A 12,688-nucleotide genomic window follows, 5' to 3' on the forward strand; every position below is an offset into this window, starting at 1 on the left:
GCCTGATCAAGGCAGATTTACACATGTGCCATATTCCTTCCATTTTTTTTTGATGATGGGTTTAACTGAACTTGGGGATGTTCAGTGCCTTAGCCGACTCATACCTACCACAATTAGTTCATAAAATCAATGAAGGGTGAAAAATCCGAGGAGGTAAATACTTTTTATAGGCACATTTTGAAATGTTAAAATCAATGTAGGGGTGTTGATATTGAGGTAGTGAGGTGGCCTTCAGTCACTTCAGTCCAAATCTGATGATTTGCTTGAGTTATGCGGTTTTGTTCTTGCCTGCTTATTTTGTGGGTGTGTGTGTGGGGGGGGTGTGCACGTGTGGGGGTGCATGTGAGTGTGTATACTGTATGTGAGCCCAACATCAACAGACAGGCAGTGGGAGGTAGAGGAGCAAAGGCCTGAGGGTGAACAGCTGAGGGTGACTATACAGAGATTAAAAAGGGAATGTGGGACTTAATCCACTGTTAGACTGCAGTGTTCGGAGTCTCTACTCACTGAGAGAGAGCAAAGAAAAGGCGAGCATTCCTCTCAGCCCTCGCTACACAGCACACAGACCAGGGGCTACAGACGCCATTCTCCTGCCATCTGTCCTTAACCAAACACTCACTGACTGTTTGACCCTGATTGGCTGCAGCTTCACACCCTACCAGAAACTTCTACCATCTCCCTCCACCCACACTTCATCCTCACCTTTGCTGCATTGTCTGCTGCCTGCTGCCTTCTGAACTCCACTCTTCTCATTTCCACACGATTTATGGTGCAAAGCACTGAGTGCTGTGTTTGAGCTGTGAAACAAATAACTTTAAATCAGGTTCACGTTACTTCAGCCACTGAGGTAGAACATCCATTTTGACAAATTACAATCTTGAAGTAACATGAATCAGCACAATAAAGGAGGAAAATCTACCAATGTATGGTTAGTCTCCCCAAAATGATAAGAATGGGGAAAAAAAGATCAAATTGATCATCAACAAACATGTTAATCATCAATGAAGGTTTAGACCTGGTAGTCAAAATGAATAAATCTGAAGAAAGTCACATCTACAGAGTAGTTGTTCCGATTCTGATACCAGTATCAGAAATACGTCTGATACTGCTTAAAATGCAGGTATTTGTATCGGTGAGTACACAAGTTAATGCACCGATCCAATACCATTCGGTCTAACTTTATATTTTGCTTCGTTTAGCCATGCTAAATGTTAGCTATATAAACTAGAAATCAGTTCTTCACTCCCTGTCAACACTGCATGCTCAAGCTACTGTTTTTAGAGCAGTGAAGAAGAGCCAAAGGATCCACTGCAGCAGCAAAGAATGGTGGCTGTGTGACAGTTTTTCTCTGAACGTGATCGTTAAAATGCCTCTCATTCTGGCATTGTTGTACATGACAAAAAGTGACACAGTTTATCAAAAGTTAAATAACTTTTGAGCCATAAATCGTTGCCTCTTACTTGTTTTTCCTCTTGAAGCTAGCTATTGTGCTGTCCCATTGATGCTGTTGATGCCTTTGAATCCCTTGCAGCAGCATTTTCAGTGAGCCTGGAACTTTTGGGACTTTAATGATTAAATCAAACCTGATATTGCACATCTTTTGATCCATTTTAATCCAATTACGATCATTTATTACCACTAGCTTGAATGCTAACCACCATATTGTTTACCCTTTATGAGGGTCTGTCAGCCAATGACAGGCTGTTCCGTAATCACATGATGCTGCCTGTTTATGCTAACACTGTTGGTTTCTTTTGACTTGTGCTGATAGGTAATGTAGTATTAAGTGATTAGCACGTTTATCATTTAGCATCCCAGCAGTAGCCTGTTTAGCATTTAGCTTGTTTAGCCTTTAATAGAGCGGTTTACATACGTAGCTGCTCGCTGTTTTAGTATTTGTTGATCTTTGCTTATATTATTTTGAGTCTAGTACGGAGCTAATCGTGCCTTTACATTTGATACCTCTGTTTAGCAGCAGCACAGTTGTTGGGTTGTACTCTGTCTTTTCAGTTTCACTCTATTTTCATTTTTTCATGCACCTTGAGTCTGCAATAATATTTGGAGCTAGAAGGCGACATCCTGACTCTGATGTTGTTTGTGAAAGAATTTGGCTAGCTGTCTAATTGGGGTTGCTGTGCCTTAAGGAGGACAGTATACATGGCATGTCCAATATGTTAACTGTCAACATCGGGCCTCAAAGGTCTGCTTCAGAAACCTACTGGGGATGTCACTGACACTACCTTGATGTTTATATTCCAGTCTACACAGACGTTTCCTCATAGGGAGGTGACAATAGAGAACAGCGCTATGACAGCTGTTGCCTTGAATCAATACGTATGACTGGATGTGTTCAATGACAGAAAGAGCAACAGAAAATATTTTGGAGCAGTTCTATTACATGCATAAAGATTTTGCCCATGGCTTGCTGGTAGTGGGTTTTTCCCTGTTATTTCTGGCTGCATTCACTTATCAGCACCCCGTCTTCTAATAGACGTTATACTGGCTGACAGGAAAAAAAGACAGAATTGTTTGAAAAGGCAGTTAACCCCAAAAAGTCTTGTGGAGTTTTCAGGAGTTTTGTGTGAACAGTGCTTTAGTTAATTTTCAGTAACGATTCAGGCACTGTCACCACCTTGAATCTCTTTATCCCAGCATCTGTCTTCATCTAAAATCTCCTTTTTTTTCCCACACTATACTGTTAAATTCAAAAGGTTGAATTCCTCTCTGCCTGTGATCTGATATATACCACCTGCCTGAAACTGGCGCTTTTTTCCCAGCTTCACCTCCACTAATCCTCGCTATGTGCTAGATGTGCATTCAAGGGTTAACACTCCTGTGGGAACGATCCAAAACAAATATGAAGTAGTAGCAATAGAAAAGTGTGAGAAATCCCTCCAAATTTTGACTAGGCATAAATATATAACTTATCTTATTATCATTGCAGAAAAAAACACATGTATTAGATAGACAGATGTTTGGAATGCTGCAAGGTGAAAATCCAATCCAGCCATGCAGTTTGAATATTTGATGTAGTTTGGCTCTGATACAGCACATTTATTAAAAAATAAACCATGCCAAACATTTTAAAACAACTGTTCAGTTAAAGGCAAAGAAGCTTCTAACTCCAGAATGAATGTGACGACGTGTTCACACTGGCTGGGAGCGTTTACTAACTTCTTAGATACTAGTGTCTACACAACCTTTCTCACACTCTTTGCCACCTTTTTATTGGCTGCTATTCCAAAAATTTGTCATGTCCATGCTGTCTCGTGAAAGATGATCTCCCCGCTCTTTCTCCTTTTCTTCCCTTTCCCTGCCTTTCCCATTAACTGTTGCCTGTTTGTCATTTACAGGAGACCTATTTCAACTTCTATTGCATTATTCTATCCGGCCTTAAGCTAAAATCTTTCCCTATCTGTTGTTCATCTTTCCAAATCCTCTCCTCCCCCCCCACTGACTTCATTCTCCCATCTGTCTCTGTGCATGGCAGTGGGCCCGGTCTGTCTTCTGCTAACAACCAGCAGAGAAATCTTCATTGATGGGCAAAAGGGCCTCCAAGAATCACTGCTTTTCATGAGGGGATTATGGGTAGCTACCTTTGGGCTAAGAGCTGGGACTCTGAAGAAGATAAAGAGTGAATGAAGGAGGAGAATGAAGTAGCCTTTAGAAAGTTAAGCTCTTCAGGTGCATATCAGAAAATTAGAATATCAGGAAAAGCATAATTTTCCCCATTACTGAATTTAGAAAAAAATAGATAAAACTGGACTGTTGCATGGTAAATTCATTGTAAATTGTGCTTTTAATTTGTAAATCAGGTTCCTAGAGTCTGAGGAAGACTTCACTGACTGTGACTCCACAGTCAGTGAAGGTTTAGGGTGCTAGGCCACCTGCTGCTGTTGGTCCACTGGTCTTTATCAAGTCCAGAGTCAACATAGCGCTCTACCAGGATAATTTAGAGCACATCATGCTTCCACCTGCTCAGAAGCTTTATGGAGATACTGATTTCCTTCTCCAGCAGGACCTAGAACCTGCTCCCAGTAAGGCCAGAACTACAAGAAACCAATTTGCTGGTTTTACTGTGTTTGATTGCCCAGCTGACTAGCCTGACCTGGAAAACCACTGTTGAGAGGAACCACTGGAAGTGACCTGGACTTTATTAACACTCCAGCAGGGCCTCTATCCCATGTCACATTGATGCAGTATTTCAGGTGAAAGGAGCCCAGATCAAAGCATAAATGAACTTAATTTTCTAGAAGATCAACATTTCTGTATTTTTCTTCTTTGACTGGGGTTCTGTAATTTTTTTTTTTTTTTTTAAATAAAAGATTTTGGACTTTTGGGAGCTATAAGCCTAAAGCATTAAGATTAAAACAAAAAAAAAATCTTTAAATATTTTACTTTGTGTGTGATTGATCTAGAGTACATGGAAGTTGAACTTTTTAAATTAAATTACAGAGAAAAAAAAGAGTTTTTCATGATGTTATTTTAATGTTCCTGTATATCAACATGGAGTTAACCCTCATTAGAAAAAAACCCTAGTACAGTGAACTTGTTTCAAAAAGAGCATTACATGCTAACTGTGAGGGCTGAAGCCAAACGTGAAAATACTCCCCTCTGTAGGTAGAGCCAGGTAGAGTTTCCTTCCTTTATAAGGCCAGGTGTAGCCAATCAGTACCCTCTCTTTGTCTGAATCCTGGTAGCAGTGTGGCAGGACTGCTTGGTGTGTGCAGGTAAGGGAAGGTTGGGGAGAAACACTCAATGATCAGACTTTAGTCAGACATCTAAGGACTTATTGTGAATTTAGGTGTGATGAAGCATCCCCTGATTGATCCTGACTGAGCCCTCCTGTGTGCTCTGCAGCTTTCTACTGAAAAGGCAGGCTATAAACAGTGGTTTTATGTGATTAAGTGTAGACCTATCACTAATAACATGATTGATTCCATAGGAAATTGTGGCCTTTTATCCCCATCACCTGTTTGAGCCAGAGTAGCCGGCCTGTAGACCCACCCTAATCAGGACCCCAGCCTGAGCATGGTGGCATAGACTGGCATGGTAATGTAGGAGGGTTATAACCCTCTGAGGTATGTTAGCTGGTTTGTCTATGATTTTCTCTCATGTTTCCTTCAGTACAGATTTAAGTGCCAGACTGTTGCTTTGCTGTGCCTAGGCCAACTTGGTCTTGCCTGACATTGCTTCGCCTGACTCAGTCCTTCCATGCTGTTTAACCAAATGTAAGCTTTAACAGTAAAGTAAATCTCTGTATTTTAACTTATATATGTTTTGAGTTTAAGTTAAACAAAAAGCAGAAATAACAACATCTACACGGTGAACTATCTACATATTTGATGTTACAGAGTTGTCATTCCTGGGTTTACATGTTAAAATATTAGAGAGTTACTAGGTATGTTGAATCTGCCTCTGGAGTTTCCATCATGTTTACCTAGAGTTTAGTCCTTCTGATCTCTGATTTGTCAACTGCATGACATGTGACAAGCAACCAGGAAGTGAGAATTGTTGTGGAGCAGAGGAAAAGTGGCTGCCATTAAAAACTAATGCTGAGATAGTTATGACTCCATCCTGCTGTTCTTCATACGTAGAGTGATCCATTCATCATATATCAAACCCTCACTCACTTTTCTATTATGCTAAAGAGCAGGGCTGTCCAATTTGGGGCCCGTGGCCCACAAGCTATTATTTTTGGTCCGCTGCCCATGTTCCAATTTTTTTTATTATTATTATTATTATTTTACCACTGCCAGCAGTCTAAATATTTCTTTCAATATTTATTTATTGTTGCACTTCCTCTCCTGACCACAAATTAACATTGTGTTACATCACGGGTAGGGTGGCGCTGTTGAGCTCCTGTCAGCTCAGATCTGGAAGCCCATGACCAGAGAGTGAGTCAGTGAGAAGATGCTGGGGTCAAGTTAGGGTCATGGCAGGGATGGAGCGTGTGAGGCAGTGGCACACTGATAAGGGAACGTTTAAAAATAGTTGGGAACATGAGTACTTTGTTAATAAAATTGATTTCAAGGCAGTATGCCCAATTAGTATTTGTGACAAATGGATGTTAGGTAATTTCATGCTGTGAAACACAATAAAGAATAGTGTTACCCATTTTCAAAATGACTTTGTATGAGTTATTATTTTGCACAGTTATGCTATAGGCACATTTAATTTCATGCACTGCAACATGAATGTTTAGTTTTGGCCTGCAACCCTCCACTCCGATACAGTTTTGGCCCTTCACTGAAAAGAGTTTGGGCACCCCTGCTAAAGAGTCTAGACTTTTGTTTTACCTTAGACAGTTTCTTGTCTTCCTGTACACACCCAGCATTGTCTGTTACCCTCTTGTGAATCTGGACCACAGACAGAGGTGCAGTGATTACGGCTGGGCTCCACATGTTTCATGCTGTGTGGTAGGTCTGATGATGCTGATCACTTAAATGCCTTTTTGTGGTGATGTGCAGTGTTGGAGATCACGGTGCTCTCAGATGGTTGCTACAGGGGTTTGGGATAGTGTGCACCCTAAAAAACATCTTTGAAAAAAAAATATGCATCTTTTCTTAAATCGTTTCCTCCTTTCTCCGGGTATTTTAACTACCAAAATTCTTATTTGAAATAGTTGTATTTGTGAATCTAATGCATGTTTACTGCTTTTTCTTGAACTTGTAAAGTTGTTTTGTGTTAACACATTTAAAGTAGGGGTCTTTTCTGACCCAAGGGTTTATTTAGACCTTATATTTGTTTTTAATTCTGTGTCTGGTCACATAATATTGCCATGGTAGCATGCATATTCTGACAACTGGACCTCTGATTTTACTGAAATCAGAAATTCTGCAGAGCAAGGAATTCATAATGACTATTTCTAAACCTTGTTTTTATGGTGGCCAGTGAAAATGTCATTCAGCTGTGAAGGCTGTGGTGGATTCAGGCTCTCCACAAAGCACTGAGTGAAAAGTCAGACTCAGTTTGTGGCGGATTAAACTAAAACATTGAATGCACAGTGAGGCAGTATGTGTACTTTAAATGTAAATCAAATTGCATGAAAATTTATGGAGGTCTTTCGACACTTTATCATGTAAAACAGTAAAAACCACTTTGTTTCTGCTTTCAATTTGCCTAAAATATCTTTCCAGTACAATGGCCTGGCATCCTGACATTTATTTTAGGGACTAGAAAAATAAACTTGCTGCCAAAAGTAAGGGAATTCATGTTTGGTAGATTATTTCTTTGTTGTAACTCCTTGGTATTAAATTTTATACAGTTGGAAAACCCCTGTTTATTTCCCTTTTAAATGGCACCACATTTAAAGGAACATACATTTGTGGGATGAGCAGCAGAGCTGAGAATGTGGGATGTGCCAATGAAAAATTTTCCAGATCTTCTCTGTCAATGCCCAACGGCGTATTTTGCTGTTGCTGCTGACTCTTGTTTTGAGCTTTGAGCCATCAGATGCCTGATTGCCAATTTCAATGCAGAGAGATGGCGAGATAAGATTCTGCAACCAATGAGAATTTCATATCTCCACAGTCTGGGACTGAACTTCACCCTCCAAGATGGCATTGCTTGGCCCCACAGAGCAGGGTTTATCAGAGACTTTGGGAGTGGAGAGGAAGGAATGGCCTGCCAGCAGTCCTGACCTCAACCCCATTTAACACCTGTGGGATCAGCTTGAGTGTGCTGTTGGTGCCAGAGTGACCAACACAACCACACTGGCTGACCTGCAACAAATGCTAAGAATGGAAAGCCATGTGACCAGGCTGTTGGGGCTGTGTATGGTTCTTCCACACACTACTGAGGCTCTTCTCTGTTAAATGAAAAAAACTTTTAATTGCAATGTCTTGTTTTTTCAGACTCCAATCATCCAACCCACCAAACAAGAGTCGGTGGCAGAACAAGCCGCTTGGCTTTGGCAGAGAAGATTTGGCAAATTTTTCATGGGTGTAACCCACATACTCAGCTCTGCTGCTCATCCCATAAATGCCTGTTCCTTACAGATGTGGCACCATTTACATGGGAATAAACAGGCTTTCTAGCGGTAAAAGATTTATTTCCAAGAAGCATTGTTATAAAAGAATAATCTACCAGACACAATATCCTTATTTTTGTGGTATTTTGTGGTAGGTTTAGTTAAACAAGCAGGGGCGTAGCTAGGAATTTTGGGCCCCAGAAAGAATATTGCACAGGGCGCCCCTTAACTGGGTGGTCAAGCAACAAATGTTGCATCATTTTTTATGATTATATATGATTTTTTAATGTATTTTTGAAGCATAATTTCTCCATTTAAGAGCAATGTTTTGACTATAGTTAAATTGAATTTACTTGCATTATTTCACAGTGCTGGACTATACCATTTGGACATTTTTAAGGGAGGAGTTGAGGCCCTCCAGTGTTTATTTTACCCTATTTGATACAAATTTCAGTCTGTTGACCCATTCATTTTGTTGCTTTTGATAAATAATGACACTAATTACTCAGAAAAAAATGGATAAAAACACACTTTTAATTGTAGGCTCTTCAAGGGTCCCTCTCTATTGTGGGCCCAATGCTACGCCCCTGTAACCAAGATAAATTAACCTGCTGGGAAGAAAAAAAAAATCTATATTATTTTCAAAAAAGAATGTGTCAATAATGTGAGTTTGACTTTGTAAGGGTTCAGATCTGTACCTATAGATCTTCATGTCCCCTGTGGACCTATATATGTCCAGCACCTAACTGGACCTCTCGATACCTCTCAGCTGTGGTCCCATGCCCAGACCGGCACAGCTGTGATCCCAGTCCTATAGGAGAATAAGGAGGCAGTTCATGGCCAAGCTGAAGTCATTGGCCAGGCATCCATCAGAACAACCAGCAGAAACAATGGACCCTTCTGTCCTACTAACACAAGGTTGGTTTTAGACAAGAGGGCCAGATAGTGCTGAGAAAGACCGGCAAAAGTACTGGAACTGCAGACAGTTTAACCTTTACTTTATCTGAAACACCTCAGGAGCACTAGAAAGACGGGGAGTGTCTGAGGAATGTTGGTCCCTCCTAATGTCGCTCAGTTATTATTAGCTTTGAAATTTAATTCATCAGTGCTAAATAAAAAGTTCTTTTTCTTAATAAAAAGAACAACAAGTATTGTGCTATGCTTTTTTCAGTATCTGAACATACCACACACACTCACACACACACCTCCCAGAGTGCTGAGCAAGGTTTTACAGAGACAAGTGAAAGTCTGATCTTGAAATTTGCAGCCCAAATGCTGAACAATAAAGTTTCCTTTGGATCTGCAGCCAGCAGTGAGAGGAGAGGAGAGGGAGGTCATGTCGGTCCTTCATAGCCTGCTGTTTTATTCTCCACTCTCCAGAGTCACAGTCACAGTTAATCTCAGCCCCATGCCCCGCTGTGCCTGACCCCAACCTGCCACCGCCATCTCCGTGCCCATAATGTCGCCATGGCAACAAGAACCAGCCATGTGGCATACACGTATACGTGCACACAAGCCTGACGCAATGATCTCAGTGATTTAAGAGAAAAAATGAGGAACTCTAAAGTTTGGACACATGAAAATGTACTGAAATGTGGTGTGTGCCTGTAGGCAGGACAGTCAGAGACGGCTGTACCAACCTCTCTTGTCTACTGTACCCCCTCCCACTCTCTTCTGGAGAAACAATGGTCAAATCCATAGGCTGCAAATACACAGAGAAACAAAGTGGCTTGTGTGTATCTGTCCCTCTTTCAATCAAACAAGAGTAAGGAGACACAAAGAAAGCACTGACTGTTCACCACACACACTAATACACACACTAATACACACACACACACACAGGCACATAAACGCAGCAGCAGAGGGGTTGTGTTCATGTCGTCTTCTGAGGGAGGTTGTTAGCCATGATGATTCCATCTGCCTGTCACATAAAATCACACTACAGGCTCCAAACTAACTTAAACTAAGCTAAAGGATTCTGGAAAGTAATTTAATGTGAATTCTTGAAAATGTTTAATTTTCTATTGACATCAAGTTTAATCTATGCTTTTATGAGAGTTTTTGTTGAGTATGGGTGTGTGTGTGAAGATTAGCTTTGCAAGCATGCACTTCAGAGTGTAGCTCTGCATCGGCAGGGATGAAGGAATGTTTCACTCAACGTTTGACTCTTACAGACACACAGTGTGTTCATGGGTTTCATTTTTAGGGTAGTGTAAAACTGTCAAACCCCTCCTCTCATGGGACACATCCATTATTGTTTTTGTGCCTAAAACAGTGTTACCATGACTACATATCATGTTGGCTATGTGTATTTTACTGACTCTGCACAAACTTCACATCATTAATCCCAGCCAACAAATAGGGAGATGGATTTAAGAGAATAGGGTGTTAAGATGTAGAAAACCATTACTTTATCCCTTATTAAATGTCTGTTTCAGCAGAGAGGCTAACATTTGATTTGAATGAGAATTTAAGAAGTTTTAAAAATACAACCTGATCATTTTAGGTGGTTCTAATTTTATTTTGAAAGTAACAAGCAGGGCTTGACATTAACTTTTTTGCTCACTGGCCACCGTGGCTACTTGTTTTTGAAAAGTTACTAGCCACCGAGCATTTCCGCTGGCCACAGTTGTGTTGATTGGAAACTATGTATTACATACCAAACTGGGTATGTCTGGTATGAGATGAAACACATACTCCATTTCCTTCTTTAATGGATACTAAGTTTATACAGTTTTTCTCACTCAGACAAATATCCACCAGAGAATGCTGAGGTTGTGACATTGATAAATTCCACAGGCTAAAGAGGCTAGTTGAAGTCAATCTGGTACCTGCCACAGCTGAAATCCACCTGCATTTGGCTAGTTGGCCAGTGTAAAGTGACAAGCCCTGGTAACAAGTATCTATAGCTTTAGTATGAATGTAAAATTATCATGAGATAAATGTAGAGAAATGCAGTCAAGTATGAGGCCAAAATAAATTTGATAGCTAAGGCTTCATAATCCCTCATTTTCCAGACAGTGCCATCGGGCTGAAATTCTAAAGTCCTGATGGATGACTATCATTAAGAAGCAGAGGTGGAAAAGTGCACAACTTAAGTAAAAGTACAGTTAGCAGGTTAAATTTTAGTAGAAGTAAAAGAACAGGACTACAAATTTATTCAAGTAAATTAAACCACATTTAATTTAAAGTTTAAGTACTGGTTAGCTGCTGAGGAGTTGTAAGATAAATATGATATCTCCTTTTGGCAAGAAAAATGAGAATAAACTTCCAACCGGGTTGTTCAGGTAAAGTTAAATACACAACAAAATTCACAGTGGTAATTAAACTCATATAGAGTTAAATTTAACACTCTAAAAGTGGCTGTATTAGGAGTTAAACTAAACTTTAAAGTGTTAAATATTTTTACTTTATGACAGAGGTGCAGTAACTCGAACAAATCAGAGGATCAACCTCATATCCAGGCAAAGCATGCTGATGTAGTATGCATGCTTTAGAACACCTAAAGTCACAGGGGGCAACTCTGATAACTTCACTCAGGGTGCAGATGTGTCAAACTACAACCCACTGGAAACATGAGCTAAAGGATCCCAGCAGCCGTGAGCTGCTTTGAGATGTGATGTGGTATCATTCTCTCACTATATGTCAGGCCTATTCAATCAGCGGCCGGGGGGCCACATGTGGCCAAGAACCAACCTCCAAGTGGCCCAGCCTGTGGTCATGCCAGAGATGCAGAGGACAACCTGTTTCGCAACTTTTCATAAATTTCCACAGTATTTCAGACCGTGAATGCAACAGTCTGCTAGCCTGGCAACAGTCTACCTACAGTGCACTGCATTGTTTTGAAGCTTGGCTAGCGATGCTGACAGAAGTAGCCCAAAGATACTGAGTATAAACACGCCCTTTTTTAACTGTAGCTACAACTGTGCAAATTAAGTTTTTATGCACTTTAACAAATGCCTGTGTCCGATGTGAACAAATTTATTATTTACAGAATTTCATTTTATTTTTCACATTTTTTCACATCACAAACATTTCTACTACCTCAGGTTATGTTTGAATAAAGCTCTGTTGTGTTTTTATGCACTTTTTGATGTGCTTTTGTTATGTTGCCACATTTAAAAGGGAGACTATGAATAAAATATGCATATTTTTCATCAAATTGACCTGTATTAGTTCAAAATTTGACATTACCAACTGCTTACTGGGCGCTGCACATGTCTGGCCCGGCTACATTTTTTCATTTTAAAAATTGGCCCAGTTGAATTTGTAATTGAATAGTCCTGCTATATGTGCTACTGCATAGTAGAGGTGGGAGAAAAGATCGATTTTTAGATGCTTAAATGTGGGAAGGAAGTTTCTAAAATCATGTTATAAATGTCTACTAATTGATAATCAACTGCGGAACAGCAGGAACAAAAATATGGAACTCTGACATGTAGCGTGGCACAGCAAGGTTTAGATTATCAGCTGTTCATCTGTGAAAACTGACAATTTTATGTTTATATTTTCACATATGGTACAAGGAAAGGATGCTGCAACCTTTGGTGGAAATTTAATTTATCTCTTTTTTTTTTTCTAAACACAGATGTAATGGGTTTTTTTATGTTTGACAGAGTGAGAACAACAGAAAGTTAAAAACCAAGTGCATCAAATGCTGATGTGTGTTTTTGTCCAGTATACATATGAGATAGAAATGTCAGAGCGGTAAGGTGA

Source organism: Cheilinus undulatus, linkage group 3, assembly GCF_018320785.1.
Source record: "Cheilinus undulatus linkage group 3, ASM1832078v1, whole genome shotgun sequence".
Taxonomy (NCBI): Eukaryota; Metazoa; Chordata; class Actinopteri; order Labriformes; family Labridae; genus Cheilinus; species Cheilinus undulatus.